Below are 23,979 nucleotides of genomic sequence, written 5' to 3'. Positions count from 1 at the left end.
CCCATCTCTAATGGCCAGATGCTTTATCACAGACATAAAAGCAGCACAACTTTGTTGGGCTAGGTTCTGCTCTCCATGCAAGAGGATGAAACTGTGTCTGTGCTACAGCTCATGCAGCAGCATAAAGCTCAGATGGGCAAATAACACGCACATCTTTCTGAAGTCTCAGAGCAGCCTACAGTGAGTCATCTGCTTGGTAACAGTCCGTTTCAAATGATACTCACTGGTAAAAGCCTGTCAGACACTGGCTGGTAAATAGTCATTATACTGAAAAAAGAAACCCTTTTCTGTTGACGCATTGGATTTCTGCACTCCAGGTGATTAACTTCATACCAAGGAGCAATTCAGTTTTGAATTCCAGACCTTCAAATATTAGGAGCGGCAAAAAAGGCAAAAAAATAGTTTTCAGTGACCCATGTAACTTCCATCAAACAACCAATGTTTTTAGCCACTAAAGGCTAAAGCCTGTACACCCTGGTTCTAGTGTCCATCACATTCCTGCTTGGCTTCAACAAATCCCTCCCTTCCAGCTCAGTTATGTGGGGGAGATACCACACTGGGACCACAGGAGGGGCAGCATGGGACACAGCTGTCAGACTCGTGTGGACTCTGGTCACCTCCGCACCCTCCTAGCCCCTGCAGTGAAGCCACACAGCAAAGCCTGATAGTAACCCTCACAGCTATAGCAGCCTCACTCCATAGGAGCAGCAACTCTGATGTGCTCCAACACCCCTATTCCTCTGTAATCTCAGGATTTCTGAGAGAGACCTTGAGAAGACCATGGATGCCTACACAGTCTCTGCTGGAAGAAAACTCTGAACCAAATAAAAGGCTCCAGGAAGCTCTTGTCAGCTTTTTTACCCCATATAAAGAAACCAATAAAGATTCCCCAGTTCTTATTTCCATGAGTTTCACAGTTGATTGATGAAAGACGAAAACCCATCCTTATGAGATTTTTGGGTATGTTTGGTGCACACTAGACCTCAGCTCAGGTTTCCAGATTGATGTCTGACAGACTTTCAAGCACACCAAACTCAGGGACATCAAAATCTAGTTTCTGAAAGTAACAGGTACAGAAGAGTCTAGATTACAAAACAAGCAAGCAAAGTTTTCACTAGTTTGGATACAGCTCATCTGCAGTCCATATACTGTGCAGAACTGTTGTAAGACATCCCTCTGAAAGCTCTTCCCAACATCTGCACTTTTTAAAGGCACAACTAAGAGTTGCTGAATGCATTCTATTCCTGCCATTTTCTAAAAGTCACATCTTGGCAGATAAATCAATATTGCACCTTCTCTGCTGCAGTGTCCTTCCTATGCCTGCTACAGTGCCAAGCCCTCTTTCTAGTCACATAAAACCAGAATGCATTTATACCAGATTCTTAGTAAGTTCAAGTTCAGGAGGGAGCTCAATCACATCAACTTTGTGTCGTAAGACTACCACATATTTTGAATCTAAAGAGAACTACAAACCTTCACAGCAAAACAAAAGTTCATGAATCAAGTGCTATTGTCTTTACTTCAGTAAGGCCAAAGGCCAGAGTATCTGCATATGGACCTGTATCATCCAAAAGATCAGAAAAATCCCAGTCTGTCAGGACTGGTCCCACACTGTTCCAATAGGGGGGCAAAAAAAATAGTTCAGAAGCAGATCGTCCTGTTTCATGGTTTACATCTGTTGCCTAGCTCCTCTGCACCCCTTTCTAGTGGTGAGACTTTCACCCCCATTTTGCCAAATTTAATTCTAAGAAATGTCATCCAAAAAATTGACAAGGACATCAAGACCTTTTTCTGCAGTCCCTATTCTCAATACAGGCAACATCCTAGTCTCTCACAGAGCATCTCCATTGAGTATTGTCCCCCCTCAACAGGGGGGACCTGCCATGCACCAGGCTGGAGCCTCCCTTGCACCTTGCAGGAAAGCAGAAGAGCCAGGCTGGCAGCCCCACCTGCCCACTTTGCCCAGGACCTGTGTCCAACAGGTGTAAGGCACTGTAAAAGTATGCAAGCAGCACATCTGAATACTTGCAACAGTTTTGTACTCCAGATTTCAACAAAATTAATCTGGCCTGTACCATTACAGTCTTATTTACAGTCAGACACAAGCATATTGCAATCATTTTAAGGCAACACAGCAGTATAATAAATGCTCAAAAAGCTATGTGGCCCTAGCACCTCAGAGAGCACAGCAAGCCAGCAACATAACCCTGAGGGATGGTATCACTGAGGACTAGTCAGTGTATGACTCATCCCATTACCATGTATTACAGGATGCTAATTATGGCTCAAGAACAGCAGTGAGATACACAGGTCTGGAAAGAGCATAGAGTCTCTGAAGAGTGGACAAAGCTGAGTATTAGAATGAGAGCTGCATTAGACTGCAACATGAGATGCAGTTTCAAAGGGAGCAAATGAAAACATTAGAAATAATGGGCTTCCTGCAATTACAACATTGTCAGCCTCTAGTGTTATTCATTTGAAAACTATAACAAGCTTTTCTTTGTAGTGATTAGGAAGGATGCACTTGTATATGTGAGCAATGACATTTAAAACCTACTTTCAATATACCTTTAGAGGATTCAAAAAACCAAAGGTGTAAACCTCCTATTGCAACAATCTCCCTTCAAATGCGCTTTAGGTTTTTTCCACAAACCCAAACCATAGTGGCCATTCAAACAAGGACAAGAAGAATCCAAAAGATTTCCCTCCTTTACCTCCCTACTGGAGGGATGCAGCCCTACTGAACCAGCTGGCTGTTCCTTCTTCCCCAGCAGGGAACCCGTTTCTGGTGTGCTGCACCATACATCTTCCTCTGAGTTGATCCTACTGAACCCCCCTCCTTGACTGAGTAGGAGCTGAAACAGTCCCAGATCTACAATTCACTGACATTCAAAGCAGGTTCCCAGACCAGGAACCCTTTCCTATCCAGGCAGAGTTTAAACTGCTGGCTGCCACTAGTTTCAGAGCATCCAGGCTGAAGAAGAAAGGACAGAGGGCCTGGCCCCATTTTCTGAACTCAGACCACACCACTTCCCTCCTGTCCCATCTCAGGAGGTTCCTGCAGCATCTAATTGGTGTATGCTGTGCAATCAGACTGCTCAGCTGTAAAGCATCTGTAAAACCCTTCCTAATCTTTAATCACTGCAATTGAACAGCAGTCCATGCTGGGATACCCCAAGCTCCACAGCTTCCTCCAACACATCTAACAAGAGCTTGTGTAAAGGAATTTTCAGCAAGCTTTTGCATGAGTGGGGGCTTAAGTTATTTCAGTGTAGGTTATTGTGATTAATTGCTCCATAATGCAGAAGCTTTATGATGTTTGCAAACAAGATACCAAGAATATTTAATAGGATTTTTCAGAAGCATTTAAGGAATGAGGTGCAGTCCCATCAAAAAGTCCTTAAAATCCTTTCTGCCTTCTGGAAATTGCTTCCTTGCTCTTTTAATCTTGCTATAAAAGTATCAGACATTCAACTAGCACAAGGATGCTGAACAAGTAATGAAAAGGCTGAACCTGGCAACTAGAGCTATTTAAGTATGAGGTATTATATAACACAACTATTGAGAACTTGATCAAGGTTGCAAAGCCAGGTGTTCAAAAGTTCAGAAGTCTGATCAGCCTTTGTGCTGCTTCCTGAAGAGCCTGCATTATGATACAGTCTAATTACATGATCACATCCTATTTTTTCCAGAAGTTCCCTGCCTCATTCAATACACAAAATAGAAGGTACTCATTGATATTCTGTTTTATCTTCTGTGGCCAGTGCTTACCCCAAAGGTCCTATTCACAGCACACTGCTCAAAGCATGAACGAAAGAAAAAATATTTCTTTATGGTCTCTTGTGATAACTCAGCACTCTTGTATCCAAGCGCTTCAAATATTAATGAATATCTTTTCACAATAAGACTGGGAAAAGAGGTGTTTTTATTATATGTACACAAAACAGACTGGGCACCTAAGATAAGGCACTTCAGACCTCAATCTCAGCCAGCTAAGACTGAGTTTTCAGAACTCAACACTATTTCATTCTTGATATACCTAATACAGAGCTACCACTTGCTCAGGAAGCTGTAATTAGGACACTGGCACCAAGCAAATTGGACTCCAAAACTAAAGAATACAAAACTGGCAGACACTGGTGAAAAGACTTATTCTCACAGGAACCTATGGTGGGCACAGATAACACTTGAAAAACAAGGCTCAAATGCCTCTTCCACAAAGCTTATTTTTGCTACTTGCAGTCCTCTACATCTTTTACTCCCCTTTCAACATATCCCAGTGCTGAGGCTCAGATCTGGAGGGACCCCTTGCTGCAGAATAGCAATTCACTCCCCAAGCACAATCCAGGTGCTGTGAAGGAGGTGAAGACCCAGGCTGAAAGGGTACCCCGTGATCACATCCTCACAGGGCCATTGGAGGCTCCCTAGGCAACGCTCACTCCATCGTTCTATGTTGTGCCATGCTTCCCTTCGAGACCTCAGCATTTCTTCTGTGTTTGCATGCCATTTCCTAGGCTTGCTTTACAACAAATTAAAAAAATAGAAACAATTGTGGAGTAATGTGCTGATCGCTCCACAATGTGTCATGAGGGATGGGAACTTTTGATCCACAGCAGACTCCTACTACTTGAGCTAAATGAGAGAGCGCCATAGCAGTGGCAGGCTGCCCTTTTTCACGTGGAAAACTGGGGCACGCTTTGCATTTCGTTTACACCTCATTTACCAGATGATTATACTCAAACCCTGGGCTAAGTCTTTTGGGCAAAGGAGTACCCAGTGCTATTCTTCCTTGTCCTACCAAAGCAGTAATGTTTTCTTCCCTCATCCCCATCCTGTCCCCTACAACTGCATGAATTAATCTCTCCCATATCAGAGTACCTTCTTCCCTCCCATTTTCCTCTTCCCACTTAGCTTTATCCTCTCTGCTGTTCAGAGACCTAGGTTCATCCTCCTTTTCTAGCAGCCACACAGTACCCAGGAGGCAGACATGGGAAGCACATAGGAGATTCTCTGCTCCCACTTCATGTATCCCCTACCATTGCAGGGGAAGGCAGCAGTTTCAGGGAAATGCCTGTGTACCCCAGAAACCAAGCTCAGACACACCCAGGATGAACTGGGAAACAGCTACCAAGCTTAGTCTTCTCAGACCCTGTGAGAATGGGGAATATATAAAGCCCTATCACTTGATCAGATTTGGATGGCTTTTCCCAAGTGAACAGAGGCTATCCCCTTAAATCAGGGCACTCTGTATTGGAAATGATAGCCCATAGCCCAACAGAAATAGGTCTTAGACCTTTACAAAGACCAATTTATAAGACTGTATCACAGTACCTTTATGAGTAGGATGGATGAATCCATTTGCTGAAGCTTCACAAAAAATTGGGCCTGATGCAGATATTCAACATGGAAAGTTTTACTCCCAGTAAAGTCAGATAAAGTTTGGAAGAAAGAAGTGTGACAGACCACTTCATTGCTCCAGCTCTGCCTGTAGTTACAGTGGTAACTGGTTTCAAGCAGCTTCTTTAAATCAATCAAATAGGAAAAGAACTAAAAGCAGATGGCTTTCTCCAGGACTGACTGCTGTGGTCTTTAGTGGTCAGAAGTGTCCTGCATTACCAGAGCTTCGTCCTCCTCCACATTCCCCCAGCTACCAGCTCAGCGTTAGGTGGGCTGGTAGAGTGTTAGCAGAACCGCTTGTTGCTACGGAAGCAATAGCGATGTCAACATTACGAGGCAAGAGGGGTGGAAAGGAAGAAGCCACCAGTTGAATTACTAAGTACTTGATTAGTTATTACTGCAAAGACACAAGCTCAAACTGTAACATCTTCCCATGGGTTGTGAGCAACCAAGATCAAGACCATGGAGATCCCAAGGGTCATTTTTGTCTACTATGAAACAGCAATTGCAAGCTTTTAACTCAGTTTGAAGTTTCCAGAATCCCACTAGAATCATGTTCTGAAGTGTGGATATGGTTTTTCTGTAATACAAATAGGCAAAAAGTAATGAACATGCAGGAATACTTCCACTGTAACTGCCACATTCATTACCATGTGCTCATCAGAAAGTTTAACACAAGTACTGCAACTTTCCCACCAACTAAAAGTAGCACCACTGGAGCAAGAGTATCAAGTGTCAGTAATGATGAGGAGAACGGTTCATTGGGAAAGAGCTGATGCTGTCTGACACATGGAACAGCAGCAGCAATGAGGAAATTAGAGACCCAGACATATGCTTTCTAAAATTATCCACAAAACTAAAACCAAGGGCAACATACTCAAAATAGTCTTACGGTGAGCTTGCAGACCGCCTGCATGTATGCTGCAGGACTGTCTGTGAAAGGGAATTGCAAAGCAGCCTTCTCCTGTGTCAAACCTGGAATCTGCCTTTGATACTGCAGGCTGGATAAACACCAGACTTTGACAGCATTAGCCCATCCATCCCCACCTCAAATGCTCGTGCCTCCAGTGCCACGCATTGTTAGCATTGCTGGTGAGAGGCTGTCAAACATACCTTTGGTAGCTCTTGTTTCATGCCAGACTGATTGAAGTACTCCACATTTATTTTATTACTGCCTAATTGACTTTCCTTCCCTCAGGATAGTACAAAGAACATCCAGACATTTGTTTCCTGATGCAATGCAATTTTCAACCAACTGTAAAAAGTTAGTTTCCCACTCAGCCTCTCAAGGACAAAAGTAAAGCTGCAGATAGAATATCTCAGATAACCCCAGTCCTCCCTCACCACCATCTTTCCGTCAAAGACAGATACCCTTGCATCTCAAGTGTGGTAACCCACTGCACACTAGCAGATGGGAGCCCAGTCAGTCACATACAGCAGTGCTGGACCAACTGCAGTCACATGAAGACAAGGCAGAATATGGGCACCAGTTTACTGGGACAGCACTCAAGATGTTCATTCAGCTCATCTCAGTCATAGCTTCCCCCAGGGAGTGTGTCATGTCATTAAAGATACTTTGTCCTTCATCCCCATGTAAGTGGACAGGACCTCCAGACCTTTTTGCAGCAGAGAAGATTCACTAATGTCAGTGAGGCAGCTGAAGATATACTGACCTTCAGCTTAGTAGGTTTCCCTTTTTACTATCCATTCCCCACCACCACATCACAATCTCCAGTTTCAGATAATTTTCCTGTTTAGCTGGAAATCAAATGTCAGGACAAGAGACTAATATTAAGTTCTGCTGAAGTGCTAATGATCTGCAATTACCTTCCAGCACCTCCACTCCGTTGGCACAGACCTTTGCAATCAATGACCCCAATTCTTTCTAGGACTGCTGTTCTTCTGGGGATTGTAGGAATGCCACTACCTCAGAGGACAAGGTCCACTACAGCTGTCTATGTGCAACAGGCAAACACAGACATGGGCTGCAGGAGCAAGTTCAGTAGTGTAACACTAGGGACAATTCTGCTTTGGAGGGCTACAAGTTGGAGATTCAGCTGATCTCATGTTTCTGGGTGACACATGCCCTCCCATCTGCATGCATACATACAGAAGAGTGATTCAGCACTACTGGCAACAATTGGAGGAAGATTTTGAGGGTGAAAGGGATGACTTAAGGGAGCATCTCACATGAGAAGAGTGTGAAAACAGGACCAGTGACACTTGTGGAGGAAAAGATTAATAGGGGCATTAAGGATGGCCTCATTAGCATAGCAGAGGGAGCAGTAATAAGCAAGCAGGCTGGGTAAAACATGTGGGAGTTACAGAAGTAGTTTGGATAATCAGACAACATATGGCCAGTTTGAGAATGAAGCTTTCATGAGGTCAGTGCAGAATGAACTCTGCCATGAAGAGTGAAAGGACAAAGTTTGAAGGGATGGATAAAGCCTAATGAGTTGTGTATATTTATGAAAACACACATACAGAAAGCAGATAATTCTGCATTAAGGCTGCAGTTAGGTACACCAGGACTAGAGACTTAATCTTCACAGCTCAGGTCACATCTGTTTTGATTTGGTGTTTGTGAGCACAAGTACTGCTTTGCCCTGTGTGCTCAAACTGTTAACCTACAAGAAAGTCATGCTTTTCACTGATAAAGCCACATTCTGCTGTTGCAAGGAGGTTAACAAGTAGGATAATGAGCTTTTCCTGGTCCTACAGCCTCTAAAACAGTGATAAAACTAAGTATAAAATGGGGCTTGGGCAATCTGGAAACACAAGGGGAAGGTTCTCCCTCTCTTCAGGGAAATATGGCCATTCTGGGGATTACCTTCCTCCTAGGTGCTCAGCGTAACCCTTTTACCACTCTGAGGCACCAGCTTGCATAAGATATTCCCTGAATATTTCAGGTTAGAATGTGCTTAAAAGTGAACATAAAGCTTCCGCTCTACACAGGATCCACATAAAGCACAAGTCCTTCAGAAGGACACAGGCTGGGCAAAAAAAATTATCCTAGAGCTCTTGCACCTATGAATGAGGCTGCTTGATCCAGTGGATCTACCTCAATTTGTCACTGAATAAGGGTGTCACCCCAATGACAACTGTCTCATTTTCAGTAGAATCAGTAGTTATCTTTACCCTCAGTGGCCAGAAGCACCTCTGACATCTGCAGCAAGGATTCAGGAAAAAAGCCAGATGAATGACTCCAGCAATTGAGTGAGGCCTGCCTGCAAGTTTTTTTTTTTTTTTTTTTTTTTTTTTTTTTTTTGAGGCAGACAACATGCCTTCTCCCTCTTTATGCAGCAGCATAAATATCCAGTAAACTCCACAGCTCTTTTCATAACCTACTAGTTTTACATTGCCAAGACCGCTAGAGCATGTAGTACTGCATATTTGTGCATTTGGCAGTGCTTGAGCCCTGCCATAGTTAAAGGCAGAGTCCAGAGGCAGCACAAGCATTTGACACTTAGGATCTTGTGGCTGATAAAGGTCAGGAAGATATGAAGGATGCCTGTAACCATTTTGGAAGATTGAGAAGCCACAGATGACTAAAACCCTTCCTGCTGACATCTTCCTCAAGCTTTCCAGCAAAAGCTGAGGTTTAGGTTTGACAAGAGGCTCACCATTCCCATGGAGCCATTCAAGGCTTAGGCTGTGCTCAGGCTCTATATAAAAGAGAAAAAGTGAATATTCATGTCTGGCTTTGCTCTTTATAAAAATTCAGTCCAGCTCTAGTTCTATTTTTTTCCCCATTTCTTAGCATTTCTGTCACCCTGTATGAACTATACACTATTGATGTATGTGCCCAGTGTAAAGATTAATAGAAGAACCACAAATCAGGAGGGGTTAATTTAATCCCCTTCCACAGGTGCTCTGCAATATTTCATGCAACTTGTGGCCAGGAATATTTTATTAGTTCCATACAAGACGATTCATGGCTAAGTGCTATCGCTCAGCCTAGGTTAGAACAAACTAGTACAGAAATTTCAGATGACAGAAGAGAGGGGGTGGGAGGCAAGGGAGGGAGGCTGGCAGGAGGAGCTCCTCCTGGTCTAGGAATGAATGGAAAGTGGAGACAGCTCTACTAGATCAGGCTGTCAGACAAGTACTAGTCCTCTTATTTCAGACTAAGGGTGCACACAGCCAAGGTTGGGGCAATGTGCCATTGATTTTTATTCCCAAGATGGAAAAACAGCATCTGTGGTATGGATTTTCCTTCCAATAGCCTCAGTGCTTTGAAGAATAGGAATTAATCTAGACATTTACTCCTGGTGTTGGGAATAATTACCCAGCAGCATGAAACTATGTAATTTGACATTAATTTGAAAGAAGGAAAGACCATCAGCTTACTTCAGCTGGTATAAAAGCCATTACAGAAATGCATTAGTAGAAATCATGTCAGTACTTGAAGCTGCAAAAGAGATCACAAACATTGTTCTCACTGAGGACTGGGAAGCAGAGAAGAGCTCTGTAGCTGAAGAAATGCAAAATGCCACTGCTGCCTTCTGGGAAAATGTTCACAGGGCTGGTGGCATGTGGCCAGGGGCTGGGTCTCAACTCACTTTCAGGTGCCTGAAGGAGGGTTTTTTCCAAGCACCTATACTCAATTTATTCCTCTGCTCAAGAACAGAGACAGTAGAAGCATGTTTTCCAAGCCACCCTTCAACCTCTGCAGGGCTCCTCCCTAGGTTTGGTCAAATATGGTGGGTATTTCATTAAAGGAGCTCTCAACCTTGGTCCATCCCTGACAGAGTGACTTAAGATAATAGCTGCAAAACTGCTGCCTGGCAGTTTAAGTATTTAGATCACTTTGAGACACCCAGCTGGAAGGTACAATCCAGGGAGCATCAGTCAGAGGAAGTGAGACAAGCTGCTAAAACACAGATTGCCTCTGAGCTCAGAAAAATATATTGTAAAAACTAAGGCCATAACTTAAAATTGTATATAGAAATTTAAATATTCAGAAAGACTAACATGGCCAGCATGGTAGTTTAACAGCTGGCTACAAGTTTGACAGCTCTGGAGTAGGTCTAAATGCATTTTTTAGGCTTTAACTCAATTCAGGACAGATCTCAGTCCCACAGATGATTCAGAGCTCTGCTTGTGGCACAGAAAATTCTACACATCTGAGAACCCAGAGGTTTTTTCTAAATTTAATTTAAATGCCAAGTTCAGCATGCAAATGAACTGCAAGGTCAACTCTTTGAAGAGCAGCTGACTATCCTCAATTCCCAGTGAAGTCCAGGAGTCAAAAGCATCCATAAAGGCACAGGATTGGAGTCTATCAGAACAGATGAAAACATTACTGCAATACAAAATTCTGATGCATTCAGTTAGTTAATACTTCTGAGAAGCTGGAGGGCAACCAATAATATGAGTTAATAGTTCACTCTAAGATTAAAATGGAAACTAGATGCAGTCAAACTATTCAGCCTATTGTCTGTTTCTAGATAAAATTTCTTCTAAATAGGCAGGCAGCAAAAAATATCAGACAACTTTATCTAAATATTCTCTAGCGAGAACAATTAAACCTCAGTTGTGACATGTCTCTGGGGACATTTATTTTCCATTAATAAAGGATCACTCAGAATTAGGGTTTAATTATTCATAAAGTTCTAAAAATTATGCAATTTCATTCAAAAAGACACTGATTGAAATACAGGAGAAGTCCAAGCTGCTGCATACCCCGGTGAGCCAGAGTGGGAGCCCTACAGAGCTGCATCCCCACCGCACAGGGCAAGGAAGCCAGGAGAGCCCCGCCAGGAGCAAGCACGCCCCTCCCCGCAGGGGCTGGCTCCCCAGGGCCCTGCAAGGACGCAGCTCAGGTCCAGCTTTCTGCCCACTCTGCAGTTCCCCCACCTTGTGCTGGTATGCCAGCTCTCTACACAGAAGGGAGTTCACTCTAAATTTTCACTGCAAAGACTGCACCTATGCCTGGGATTTGCAAAGCACCTTGTCAGACAGAGCCCCACTCACTACCAGGCAGACCTCAACTCCCAAATTCAGATTTCTCTGAAAGTCCCAAACAAAATCCTCAGCACTTGTATCACCCCTTCATACATAGATACCAGTTTCCTAAATCCATGTTAATCAGCATGCTAGTCTGGGACCACAACTTAGACATAACACAAGCACAGAGAAATTTTCTGATTATATGTACAGTCATTCTCCACAAAGAGCTGTTGTAATAGGAAAGTTTATTCTTCATTGGTAAATATAACTAAAGGAATCTCTGCAATTAAAGAGGATCCCATTCAGATATGCTGTTGTCACTGCTCTTTGGTGCCCTCTCCTGGTACTAACACCGTGACACTTACAGTAAATCCTGACCATTTAAAGACAATCAAGATTTCTCCCCAGACCCAAAGATTCACTGCAGGCAGAAATTGGTTAAAAGAAACTAAAAAGGATAATTTTAAAATCAGATGAGCATAGAAAGATCCTGAAAGGATAACTGCTTTTTCTATTACCTTGGTAGAGAGGATTTTCTTAAATTAGCACTTTGGGAAAAACGAGTTTCCTGCCCCCAAAGAAATAGATTGTTTAATTTTAATTACAAACTTTAGCTTCCTAAAAGTAGAACTGAAATATTTACATGCATTTTTTTTTTGATTTTTCATACTCATTTAAAAACTCCTCCTGGAGGAAGAGTCAGGCAACTAAAGTCTCCACTGCCCATAAAAATTGCTCTTTAAGGTAGGTTCAGAGAAAAGTTTCAGCTGAATAATTTACCCCAGTAATAGAAATTCAACCCTGAGCATTTAAATATTTAACATAAATAGGTGCAAAAGCAATATTTTTATTTAAAACAAACTTAAAAAATGCATGTATTTTCCTCATATTGATTCATTTTCCAGTTTATAATCTGCACAGAAGTTAGGTTGCAATTTTACCATACACTTATGCATGACCAGTTGATCTCCACCCTCAATACCAACAAAATCCTAGACTGGAAGGTACGAAAGTAGCTCACAGATTTAGTGCTCACAAAGGGGGTATTGCTTCCTGTCTATAAAGCACTGCCAATTTAAAACAGATACAATTCTCCATTTTTTTAAAAAACAATTAGCAACATTTTAGAGTAATTGGCCTACTCATCATTAGCCCCTTTGCTATGAATTATATGGACATTAATTACAAATTAGCTCCCCAGCTGAGTAGCTAGAGAATATTAAAGCCACACTGCAGATTGGAAGCAAGTCTTCACTCCAGTGCAGAATTTTAAAGAGCTCTTACATGTAATTGTTGAAAAAATGAATTCTGGTAATCTTGATCACTAGAACACTTTTCTTCAAATGTGTTCAAGAACAAAAAATCATTGGATAAAAAATACAATTTTACTAATTTTGAACTTGCTGTATTTCAAGCAAGCAGCTAGCTGTCACAGTAAAGAGCTTCACCAAGTTCCCAAAGGGATTAGGCACCAATACAGTTACCAAGGACATCTAGACTTACACAAGTATGTTTGAAAGTTATAAAGTGAGTTCTGAAAGAGAACTGTTCTGGTTAGAAGCTGATTTAGGTGTGAAGCAAAGTTGGAAAGAAAGCTATTTTTTCCATACACTTTATACCAAATATCCATATATCCAACTGCTTCCAGAACACCTACCCTGACAATGCAGAACACAGATCTGGATTGTCCACGGACCCAGTCCAGAACAGCCATTTGTTTTTCTTGGGCTTAACTGTTAGCCCACACTTTGTAGCAACACCCAGAGGCCTTCACCATGGTCCAGGATCCCTCAGGGCAGACCTTGCACAAGCAAACAGGCAGCTAGCAAAACCAGGGCTTAAAACCTTTTACAGGCAGACCCCCGATGATATCCTTCACTAACTTATTTTCAGCAGCATTTCTTTTCAAACACACCTTTATCTCAGGCCCAGCCATTACAACAGCCAGGGCCCCAGATCACACTTTGCACTGAAGGCACACTTCAGGAAAATCACCCATATTGCCCAGGTGCTGTCAGGCTTTAAATTTGGTTTTTGCAATCTAGAGCAAGACTCAGCCTTGGGTGCTTTCCACACCATCAGCTTGCTAGGTCATTTTTTCTTCCCAGGAGTCAGAAGCATCTCTCATCAGTTCTCCAGCCATAGAATCCATAGTGAAATTCCATGTTCATGTAGCCATTTCTGAGCTTTTTCTTCTCCCAAGCATGCCTGCCACTGATACCTTCCCTTTGGCCAAAATACACTGCCTTCCTCTATCCCCCATATCCTTTGAAAGAAATGCCAATTTGGGGTTATGGTGGGTTACAGCATTCAAGCAGCATAGCTGTGCTCACTTCTTTATTGCATCTGAGCTCCCTCAGGGATGGATGGGAGGAAGAAACCTAACTCTGTTCTTAAGCCTGCAGACCTCCAAGCAGAAAACTTAAAGAAAGAGTTTAAGGAAGCATATTCTTATAGATGCTCTGCCTCCAAGTCAGAATGGACATAACAAATGTGAATAGCGCCAGTAAATTCAAGCACACAATTCAGCCCAAGATCTTCTCTCCAAATCCTAGACATGAAGAAGCCAAGGGACCTGGCCCACTCAGAGCCCACCAGAATGGGCACAGAAGTGCTCACTAATTTCACTGAACTCTTGCCAGCCCCAGAAACAGCACAGCTCAGCCTTTGTTTAGACAAGAATCTTACAAGTTATACATTAAGACTTAGATGCTTGTATCATCTTCCAGGGACACAGCTGAAGCCAACTAGCCTTCAGTCCAGCCCTCCCTTCCACCAGCACACTGTAGTACACAGCAAGGGAAAATTAAAGAGAAAAAAAGGAAAAAGAATCCCACCTTGCGGTGAGATGCTCCGGTGTCAAGTACTAGGCCAGGACCATCCCTGCTTAAGGGAGCTAGATGTCACCCACAATTGATTCCAGCAAGTCTAGCAAGAAGCGGGCTGCTGTGCTGTGGCAGTTCCCTAACAGGAGGGGAAATGAGGGGTTGGCCTGCAGTTTCAGAAAACCTGACAGAGCACATTTTTTCTTTCTTGTCTTAGAAATCAGCCATCAATGCACAGTAAGACCACCCTCCTTGAGTGGTGCAGCAGGAGATATTTATTAAAGAATGCTCAATAAATATGGAGAACATGGAAAGTGCTGCAGCTCAGTGAAGGGGTTAAAATATTGGAATGAAAGTTACTGCCAAAATATCAGAACACAAATGCCAGACCTCCCATGTTTTTACTGCAGGCTTCTATAATAAGAGTCACTCCATTAGTCTCCACCAAAAAACATTTCCGTCTGTGTACTTAGGTCCCTCAACATCTGAGGGAGCCCTCTCTCACACCCTGAAAGTCAAGCCAGGCTGGAATGCAAGTAGGTGGTACATGAGGTTTGTATTAACTGCTCAGATGTCTAAACAAAAAGGTGTCAGGCATTGAAAGTCATCAATAGAACAGTTTCTTACAAATACAGTTTAATTGCAAACATATTCCTCATCTTTCATTAGGGATACTTAGAGCAATAGCACTTTTGCCCAGACCCAGATGTAGTCCTTTTAAGATGACTCACTGATCCAGAACTACTGACCCTTCCAAAGGGAAACTGCAACTTCATTCACACGCCACTGCAAGCAGTTGCACAGATGCCTGAGTTTACAACTCAGAGGTTCATTGGGTCAAAAGGACTTAGGTCTGCAAGGAGAATTAAACCTGCCTATATTTGCTATTAGCCTTGGACCTCTACAATGATCAGAAATAGCTATACAGCACAGATACACAATGAACATATTTCTCCCCCCAAAGTCTTGAAAGTATTCTTGTTTGCTTCCCTCCCTCCTCCCCCCCAAAAAGTCTGCACCTAATTAAAATTTCTGCATTGCTACTTTCCTTTCTTTGTCCACCAGTTTGCCTCCATGCTTCCATTTTGGCTTTAGTCAAGGGCAAGTGATGTTAAATGCAAAAACTTCCTTGGTCCTTTCCCTTGGAGGAAAGGAGTTTCTTGGAGGAAAGGAGTTTCCACAAACAAAATGCTAATTTAAGTGCCATTTTTAACCAAGAAGTTTTAATTTGGAAGGGTCAGCCAGTTAACTTTGAGGAGCAGTCTGCCAGAGTTACCTGCATAAAATACAGTGCTTCCCCAGAAATGAGAGCTCATGCATACAGCATCCACTTTAGTCTTTCCTTCTGGTCTCCCTGACTCCTAGCCAGCTTAGCTCTCCAGCAGCAAAGGAAAGTAATCACCTCTTCAGGGTAATCATACTAAACAGTGCTCTTCACATTCAGGTGAACATGCTCACTCTTTTCAGCACGATCCGTTTGCAAAGCAGAGATGGACATTACCACAAGTATCAGCAGCATTTGTATAGCACCTATCCATTTTTTTTTTAAAGCATGAATACAACTCTACAACAACAACAAAAAATCTGAAGAAGTCACACTCAAGAAACTTCCTACCTGAAAATACTCCCAAGCAATGAGCAAATTCCTCCTTATCCTGCTCACCCCCCCACCAGGGCACAGGGGAGAGACCTGACTATACCCCAACAAAAAAGAGGCAGTCAAAACCAACAGAAAAATCTAGTTCAAGCTTTTGGTCCTCTGGAGTTCAGAACTTTTGAGGAAAACCTCTCTTCCATACTCACATACCACAGATGAAACCCCCACAGGTGGGAGCATAGCCCTTTCTCCTGCTGCGCTTGTTTTGGGGGGCTGAGGGCAATGAGCCTTACCCCCTGTGGACACCCACAGCCAGCAAGGAGACAGCTCCAGGGCCCCCTGGGGAGCAGGAGCCCAAGCAGGAGGTAGGGCTAGGACCAGTACTCTACAGAAGGGTCTAAGGGAGCTGAGGGCTCTGGCCAGAGCTTAAATTCCCTCCTGAGCAGGTGGGTGTGCAGGTGGGTCCCAGGTGGGGCTGCTCAGGACCACTGAGGCCTGCTATTTCCTCGCTGGGGGTCCCAGCACCGGTGCTGAAGAGGCACAGGGACCATCATCACGAGTTTTCCAGTCTCAGCTGGTGATAGTTGGAGAGGCGGGAGGGGGAGGGAAGATGGGAAGCTGGAGGTTTCCCAGAGAATAGCCCTAGGGGTCATGGGAAGAAGAAAACTGATACATATTCAGAGTCCTTTCAAAATGATTTCTTTCTCCTGCTCAAAACCAGTGTCACTCAATGGGGCTAGTCTCGTGATAGAGGGCTATTTATTTTTACGCTCTCAACCTCATGGTTTCCAGTCCCCCTTGCCCTTTAGCCTGAGCTGCAATTATCTTTGCCCTATTCTGACAATGCAGCTTGTGAAAACCATGACTGAAATATTTCCAGGTCAGCCGAACTCAACTTCTTATAGGTCAACTTTATCCTGTGGGAGATTTGCTGTATTATGCAGATACCAGCAGTAGGGCATAATTAACAAAGCAGAGAACAGAAATACTGGTCTTCACAGAGACCTGTATTGCTGAGCTGAACATATGTGTGTCATTTCTAGACTATGCAAAACCAACATATTTCAGACTATCTGCAGGACATCTCAAGATTCTGGCTGTGTCAATAGAGCCAAAAGTGTAGTTTAAATTATTTTATTTCATTCATCCTTCCTCTGAGTTTGTTTGGGGAAAATGATTATAACCAAGGCCTGGACCCTGTTGTGCCAAGTATGGCCAAAAAGACTGTAAGGCAGAGCTCCTGCTTCAAAGGTTATTTGCAGTCTAAACAGACAGACAGAGCACTTGTTATCCCCATTTTTCAGACAGGGAATTGGGTCGCAGTGAGCTGAAAGTCCAAGGGGAAGTATAAAGTAGCGACAGGAAGGGAGCTGGGCTCTCGGGGCCCCAGCGCGGTTCCTGCACTGCCGGATCCAGCGCTCCCGCCGGCATTTGCACAGCCAGCCTCCCCGCGTTTCGCTCACGCTTTGAGTTCGGCAGCAGCAAGTGTTGGGAATGATGAGTCTGGTAAGGATGTTCTGGAAACCCACCAAATATTTGGAAAGCTGGCTGAACAGCAGTGGGAAGCTGTGACCACAAGTGTGCTGAGTGTACAGGGCACCTCTCGGCAGCAGGAACTCCCGGATGCAAAATCCCCCCGCAGACACACTGGGGGGAGTTTGCAGAAGGTGGAAATCCCGGTCCGTTCTGGGGGTGACGGTCACACGCAGCCGCCTGTAAAGGGCTTGGCTGTGCACTGCTCCTTCTTGGCCGTGAGAGGAGCAGCGAGTTTCCCTCCTCTCCATTCTGCCTTTGCCTCCGGCAAGGAGGAGGGACACACGAAGTGCCTGCTACGGCACCCAGCTGTGGCCCTGTAGCAGCACGCACCATGGCCAGCGTGTCCGGCTTTGGAAAACAGACATTTTCCAAGGCTCAAGGAAAGGCTGGCTACCTGACATGCATCAAGGAGAAAGAGGGCTATGCTCACCTGGTGAATATAATCATTTCCTGATCTCATTCATGCTGATATAAATCAGTGTGAATTTGCACAGAAAACAGTGCAGCAATAGCAGTATGAAGCCAATGCATGTGAGAGGAGACTCAAGCCTCATGCCTCCAGCTTGTATTTAAAACATGTTGCCTACATGGATTGCTGAGTATGACATAATTAAGATAACACTTTGTTGCTGGAGCAACATGAAACAGCGCCTGCCCTACCTGACCTTCCCCACGTTATTGGGAGCTCATTCATACCCAGAACACATACAGACCGAAACAACAAAAGCATATGCACTGCTATCATCCCATATGGGCTCAATTTACTCTTGAATATTGTCATCCACAGAATATTCCTGAGCAGGAGAATAGCTGAGGTGATAGACAGTACCTGACCATTTTCTCAACGGAGTTTGATAGTTATAGACTCCAGTCACAGCTGTTCAACATTATGCTGTGGTGGAGCTTCCACTTCTCTCAAGCTCATCCCATATGATTTCAGTAGATCTGGAAGCTGGACAGACCTGTAGCTATTTATTTATATGCTATCTGGCTTCTTCAATGGACAGCCTTAAGCCATCTGGAAGAGTCTTTAAATTACTGCCTTGTATTCTGCCAAAATCCTCTGCAGATCAGAAGAAATGCAGGAAGGCATCTCCCCAAATGGTCCCAATCCTGCAAAGACTTAGGGACTGTGGATAGTTCTATTAATGTCATTTTTATCTGCATTGCATAAAAATATCTGTATCTATCTACCTATCTTTCTGTGGCTTACACGTATGAAAGAGGGCTCAGGACCTCTATACATGAGGAAAAATGAGGATGTGCGAGAACTAGAATCTGTGAATATATTGTAAACTCTTTGAAACAAATCCAGCCTCAGTATGAAAGTCCTACTGAAAAAATACATAAATCCATGGGTAGGTTCACCAAACAGGACTTAAACACTTTTTTCCAGTTAAATACGTTCTTAAATGCTCTCCTCTATAGAAAAACACGAATGGATCAAGGTTAAAGTGAACACAACCACCCTGTCATCCCAGCAAGGCTATCTATGGCCCAGCTAGGTTTGCTATATGATCTGTGAGTCATTCTAATACTACCCCATCTTTGCTTCTCTACCCTTTCCCCAAAATGATCTGCTATGTGGTACTAAAACTGGTCTGAGGAAATAAATTTGCTTTGGTGTAGCAAAAAAAATGATGTTAACCTGAAATCCTGCCATGATGGCCCTGGAAGGCTGAACATTTCCTTGCCTTTGATATGGTTTAGGGACTCCATTCCAGTTTTTCACTTACCAGCTGAAAGTATTCAAGTAATGTCTCTGAACAGCACTTCAGCCAGCTGGTTTTGTTGCTCTGAACTGCCTGTTTAACAGACTCCTCTTGAAATGGTTTCCTTTTCTGGTAAGACCTTCATTATGACCTACAGAGAGCCACATGTTGCCTGGTTTTGTAATCTAAAGCCAAAGAATGGTGGATATCAACAAAAGCTGTAGCGGTAGGAGCGGTAAGATAAGGTCATAAGGACTGATGGGAAATGCTTTTCTGTAGAAAGCAAGGAAACTCAGCACATTTTGGCAACTTTCAAAATGCCTCAAAATTGGGATCTACACCTGTGCTATTTGGTACGATGACAGGCCAGGCTAAAGAAGTGCCTTTCCCAGAAGGGAAAGGTACAGAGCATGTCACTGCTGCGGTCCAGGCAAGCGTCATTCCCAGGAGGGCCCCAGCACGCGGACACATGCACCAGTCCGAGTGAGGTCGGAGGCTAATGGCCAGTTGCTGATGACACCTATAACTTTCCATTACTCTTGCTGTTTTTGTTTAAGCAATGCAAAGTTGAAAAAGGTTTGATTTGCACTGAAGGATATATTTTTTCCCAAAATAGTTGAATAAGAACAAGGAGCATAATGACAGAAAGAGAAGTAACATGCAGCAGTTAAATTGGTAACAGGGAAATCGGTCTAAGTTTCTGCATAAATATGTTTGCAGGAATAAGGCCCATCCTAGATCCAGGGACAGGATTAAAACTAGAAATGCATAGTCTATCTTATATTACTATAGTTTTTACTATTTAACTCAAAAGAATATTTTAGTCTGCAACTTCCCATCCTTACAGAGAGGCCCTTTTTATCCTGATCTGTGCTTCAGAGAAGAGGTTTTTCTCTCCTCTGCTTAGTAACAGGAAAATGATATATATTAAAAAAATATTTTTCAAGCCAAGTTGCCACAGTTTCACATTTCTCACAGATGTAATCAGATCTAGCAAGATCCCAGATTCTGGAAATGAAGGTCAGAGACTTTTGAGGTTTTCCCACCCATAGTATTTACATTCACAGATGCTTTACAGGATTCTGAGAAGTGGTCGGATTGATTTTCTCATGTTTGTTTATCTGCATTGACACCGTAGCAGGCTGGCTTATGAAATAATAATGAGGCTGTTTCAGTGTGACACATAAGGAAATGCAATTTTCATATAGTTCCAAGTCAGATGGGGCTATTTGTCATATTTGTAGCTGACCTGAATGAAGTTGCTGCTGCTTTAAACCCATATTATCTTTCCCACCCTGAATTACATTATGGAGCTCATTTAAATTCTGCAAATATTGATGAAGTGATAGTGATTCAGTTGATAAAATTGTATCGTGGGGTGTTAGGCAGGTTGTACATATATGAGATTAAGCACTGGACCAGTACAGCATATGAAATCCTGGCCCCATCAAAGCCGATGGCAAATCTCCCTTTGACAGCAGTATGATTGGGCTTTCTCTTTGTCCTAAAGATTTTCCAGAGAAGAAATTAGGAGGAAATAACAAAAATAATAAGGTGCTAAGCCCTGAGTGCACAGACTGCAAATGTAATCAGCTACATGGTGGCAGCAAACCTGAGAACTTCACATAGCCACTTGTTTTGCATCAAGAGACTATGTTTTTTCTGCAGGTCTTAATGCAGCATTAAGGTCTGAAGAGAGGTTTCAGTGAGAATAACATGGCAGTGTGCTGAATCTCAAGAATAAATCGTGCCCGTTATTTCTGAAGGTACTCTGTCCGTTGCCGTTTTCACTCACACCTGTGATGACAACATTCACATTTTCTCTATATGCAGCACCCATGAAATCACAGACCTTAGAAAATGCCATGTGCACTAACCCAGGCAATCCAGGCAGCAAGCTACAAATGTTATTGTTGAATTTTTTGAAGATTTGTCTGTAGTGAAGTGACACATACAGAATAGAAAACTGCTTCTATAAATGCTAAACAAACACTACAAGTTTTCCAGAAAGAAAACATGAAGGGCTACATGCAGATAATCCCTCTTCTGTCCAGCTAGTCCCTTCAGTGAAACAGCTCCTTGATACTGTAATATCAGACACACTTTTCTCCGTGAACTAGTCATACATTGGTAAGCAGTTGGTAACCATCCTTCAGCCACAGATTTCTACTTCTCCTGACTTTACATATTGCATTTTTGGATGGAGTTAGCTGTTGCTTCTGGGGAACATGGAAGAAAATAATGGTACACAAATGTATTTTGTCTTTGTGACCTTAGGAGGCCAGCTGCATTTTATTTTGAGCAGCATGAAGCATTTTTCAGCTCACATACTTTTTCTCTGGTCCGTCTCTCTGAAGTGCTGACTTGCCGAGTTTGGCCATTCTGCAGGACCGGGTGCTCTGGGCTTGTTAGCACTTTTCTGTTGGCTCCATGTCACTTGTCCTAGCTGAAGAGATGACGTTTGAATAGCGAAGCCCTAGGGCACCAGGGATGTGGGGTGCAGGGTGTCATGCCACGGTGTCCTGAGACGCAATGGGGCACGGAGGGAATAAAAGCCGGCCCTGGCGGGAGTGGGGCGACGTGCCCTCTCTGTGAGCCGCGCTGGTGACGAGGAAGGCACGGTACTGGGCGCTTTGAGGGCATTTGTTGAAACCCCAAAGAGAAATTGTGCCAGGACCCAGGAGCTCAACGTCTGTTTTTCCTGACAGCCGTTCTCAGTGTCCTTGCAACGACCGTAAGAGGGTGACATCTGTAAAGCGGGACTAACGGGGCTTCCCGGCCCCGCAATATAGGTTACTCAGGGAACATGGCAAATGGGTTGTGTAATTCCCCAGAGGGAGACAAGGAGGGCTGGGATGACGGGCTAGACTGGGGTCTCCGTCTTGAGCCCCTTGCTTGCCGCAAGTCCTGTTTGTCTTTCTGTGAACTTTCAGTGTGCAGCTTTGGCTGTTCTTATCTGTCTTTGATACTAGATGTGCATTCAAATTGCTTTTCCACATATTTCCCAGTTTGGTCACATCAGCATCAGGAGGACACGAGCAATCCCAGGAGTGTTCAGTCTCCTCTAATGGCTGAACCAAATAATGAAAGGCATATGCCTTCCTAGTGTGAAGATTTTCCCAGCCTGCCCTAAGTAATTGATGTCAGAATCAATATGCCCTTTTTTGCTGCTATATCTCAGCAGAGTTTATGGTAAGTTTCTTTTTTAACTGTGCTTTCATTTTTTCAATTTCCTGCTCTTAGAATCTTGTCCAGTAAATTCCTTATTTGGGTTTTATGGAGTTTTTGATCATATTTCTTAGAAGATAATTCTTTTGGGATGTCACAGGCACTGAGGAGCTCGAAAGAATTACAATTGTTGACAAGATGTTTGACCATGGACAAGTGTTCTTCATTAAGAACAGGTTCTACTTTCTACTTGTAAAAACAAACTTCCTGCACACTCCAGTTTCAAGGAAATGGCCTTATTTTTATATAGACAATTTTATGTTTGAAGCCAGCAAGGGGCTTGGTCCTTCTTTGGCCTTTTATCACATTCCTGCTTGCTTTCCCTTGCCCTTGCTGAACTTTAGAGAAACTCCTCTCAGTAGATCATCAACTGCTGTCCTAAAACAACAACAAAAAATCCACTAAAATGATCTTGTGTGGTTTTCGCAGACTAGCACAGCGTGCTGCGCCTACCAAACCTCCACACTGGAGCAAAGGCTAAAGTCATCCCATCCATCCTTGGTTCCTATTCGGTTTGTGCTCGCCTTGTTTCATTAATGATAATTCCTAGTTATTCTGCAGTGCTCTGTGTCTGTAATCTTGCAGCACTTAGACTGGTGTGGAAACGAATGCCCAGAATAATAGCATGAATTGCCTGTGGTTACCCAGAAAGGCAGTGGCAGAGCTGTAAATAGAGCTTGGGTCTCTTGGATCCCATTTGAATTAATTTTTTCTTCTTTTTTAGTGTCATCTGAGTAAAAGGCTCTTAACCAGCCTCCTTACCTGAAACTCCATAGAGCGGACTGCAAGCAGCTGTGCACGTGGGAGCAATCCAGCTGAAGCGAACAGAATTGCTTGAAAGCTTGAAACCAATCATCTGGAGGAGTTACCTGATACTACACAGGGAAATCCAGCATTTCCTAAAGACTCCTAAAGACTTCAATGGTTTCTAGTTTTGATCCTAGCAGAAGCCGTGACTCAGTAGACATTAAAGCATGTATTTAATTAAAACATCCAACTTATCTCATTCCTGGGGAAATAAGGCAGGTGAATGTGTGTTTAGCTTATTTTGTGTCTTTGCAGTATTGTCAGAAATATCTGTTGATTCCTCTGTTATCTAAAGCTAAGTATCTCTCACACTTTCCGCCTGGCTTTGGACCACTGCAGTGCTGTTTCTGGAAGAAATGCCAGCATTATGATTTGTGGCCATGTTGCAACAGGAAGACTGAGTCTCAGGCGTGTTGGTTGCCTCCTGTCCCCAACCCTGCGCCGTGCCTCCCCCTCGCCCTCTCTGGGGCTGCAAGACCAGGCATTTCCCAGTTCTGCTGGGGACAGACCCCTTGGTGGGGCTTGTGCAAGCGGGCCCATGGGCGCCCTGCTCGTACGGGAGTCAGGCGCTGCTTCTGGGATGCATCCCACCTCTCTGTGGTGGTCTTCAAGCCAGGCGTCCAGTGTAGAGCAGCAGCACCCAGGTCTACGGGTCCAGCTCCGTGACCCGTCCGTCACAGCCGCGCTCCCTTGCATGTGTCCAAAACTCTCCTGAGCTTCCCCCAGCTCGCGGGAGGGTGGATTCACCCCGGCCTTGCAGAGCCCTCGCTGAATCATTTTACCTACAGGTTCAGCTTCAAAGCAATCCCATGTCACCACTGCTGTATTTGGGGTCACTTTTTTAACCTCAGGGGAGAAAAGACTGGGTACTCCTCTTGCAGATCTGCCTCTCAGCTGGTAAATAATCCACATGTAAGCTAATGAA

The 23,979-nt window shown here is 43.7% G+C and overlaps 1 long non-coding RNA gene across 1 annotated transcript in view; it reads left to right on the top strand.

The window, feature by feature from the left end:
* The window catches only part of LOC135329180 (uncharacterized), a 64,136-nt gene extending 40,585 nt beyond the window's left edge, over positions 1–23,551 (top strand). The window contains exon 3 of the long non-coding RNA XR_010390523.1: positions 22,972–23,551. This is a non-coding gene — a long non-coding RNA (uncharacterized LOC135329180). The remainder of the gene's footprint in view (positions 1–22,971) is intronic.
* Positions 23,552–23,979: the final 428 nt, after the last annotated feature.

This window comes from Dromaius novaehollandiae, chromosome 9, assembly GCF_036370855.1.
Source record: "Dromaius novaehollandiae isolate bDroNov1 chromosome 9, bDroNov1.hap1, whole genome shotgun sequence".
Lineage (NCBI taxonomy): Eukaryota > Metazoa > Chordata > Aves > Casuariiformes > Dromaiidae > Dromaius > Dromaius novaehollandiae.
This window is presented reverse-complemented; position numbering and strand designations above follow the sequence as displayed.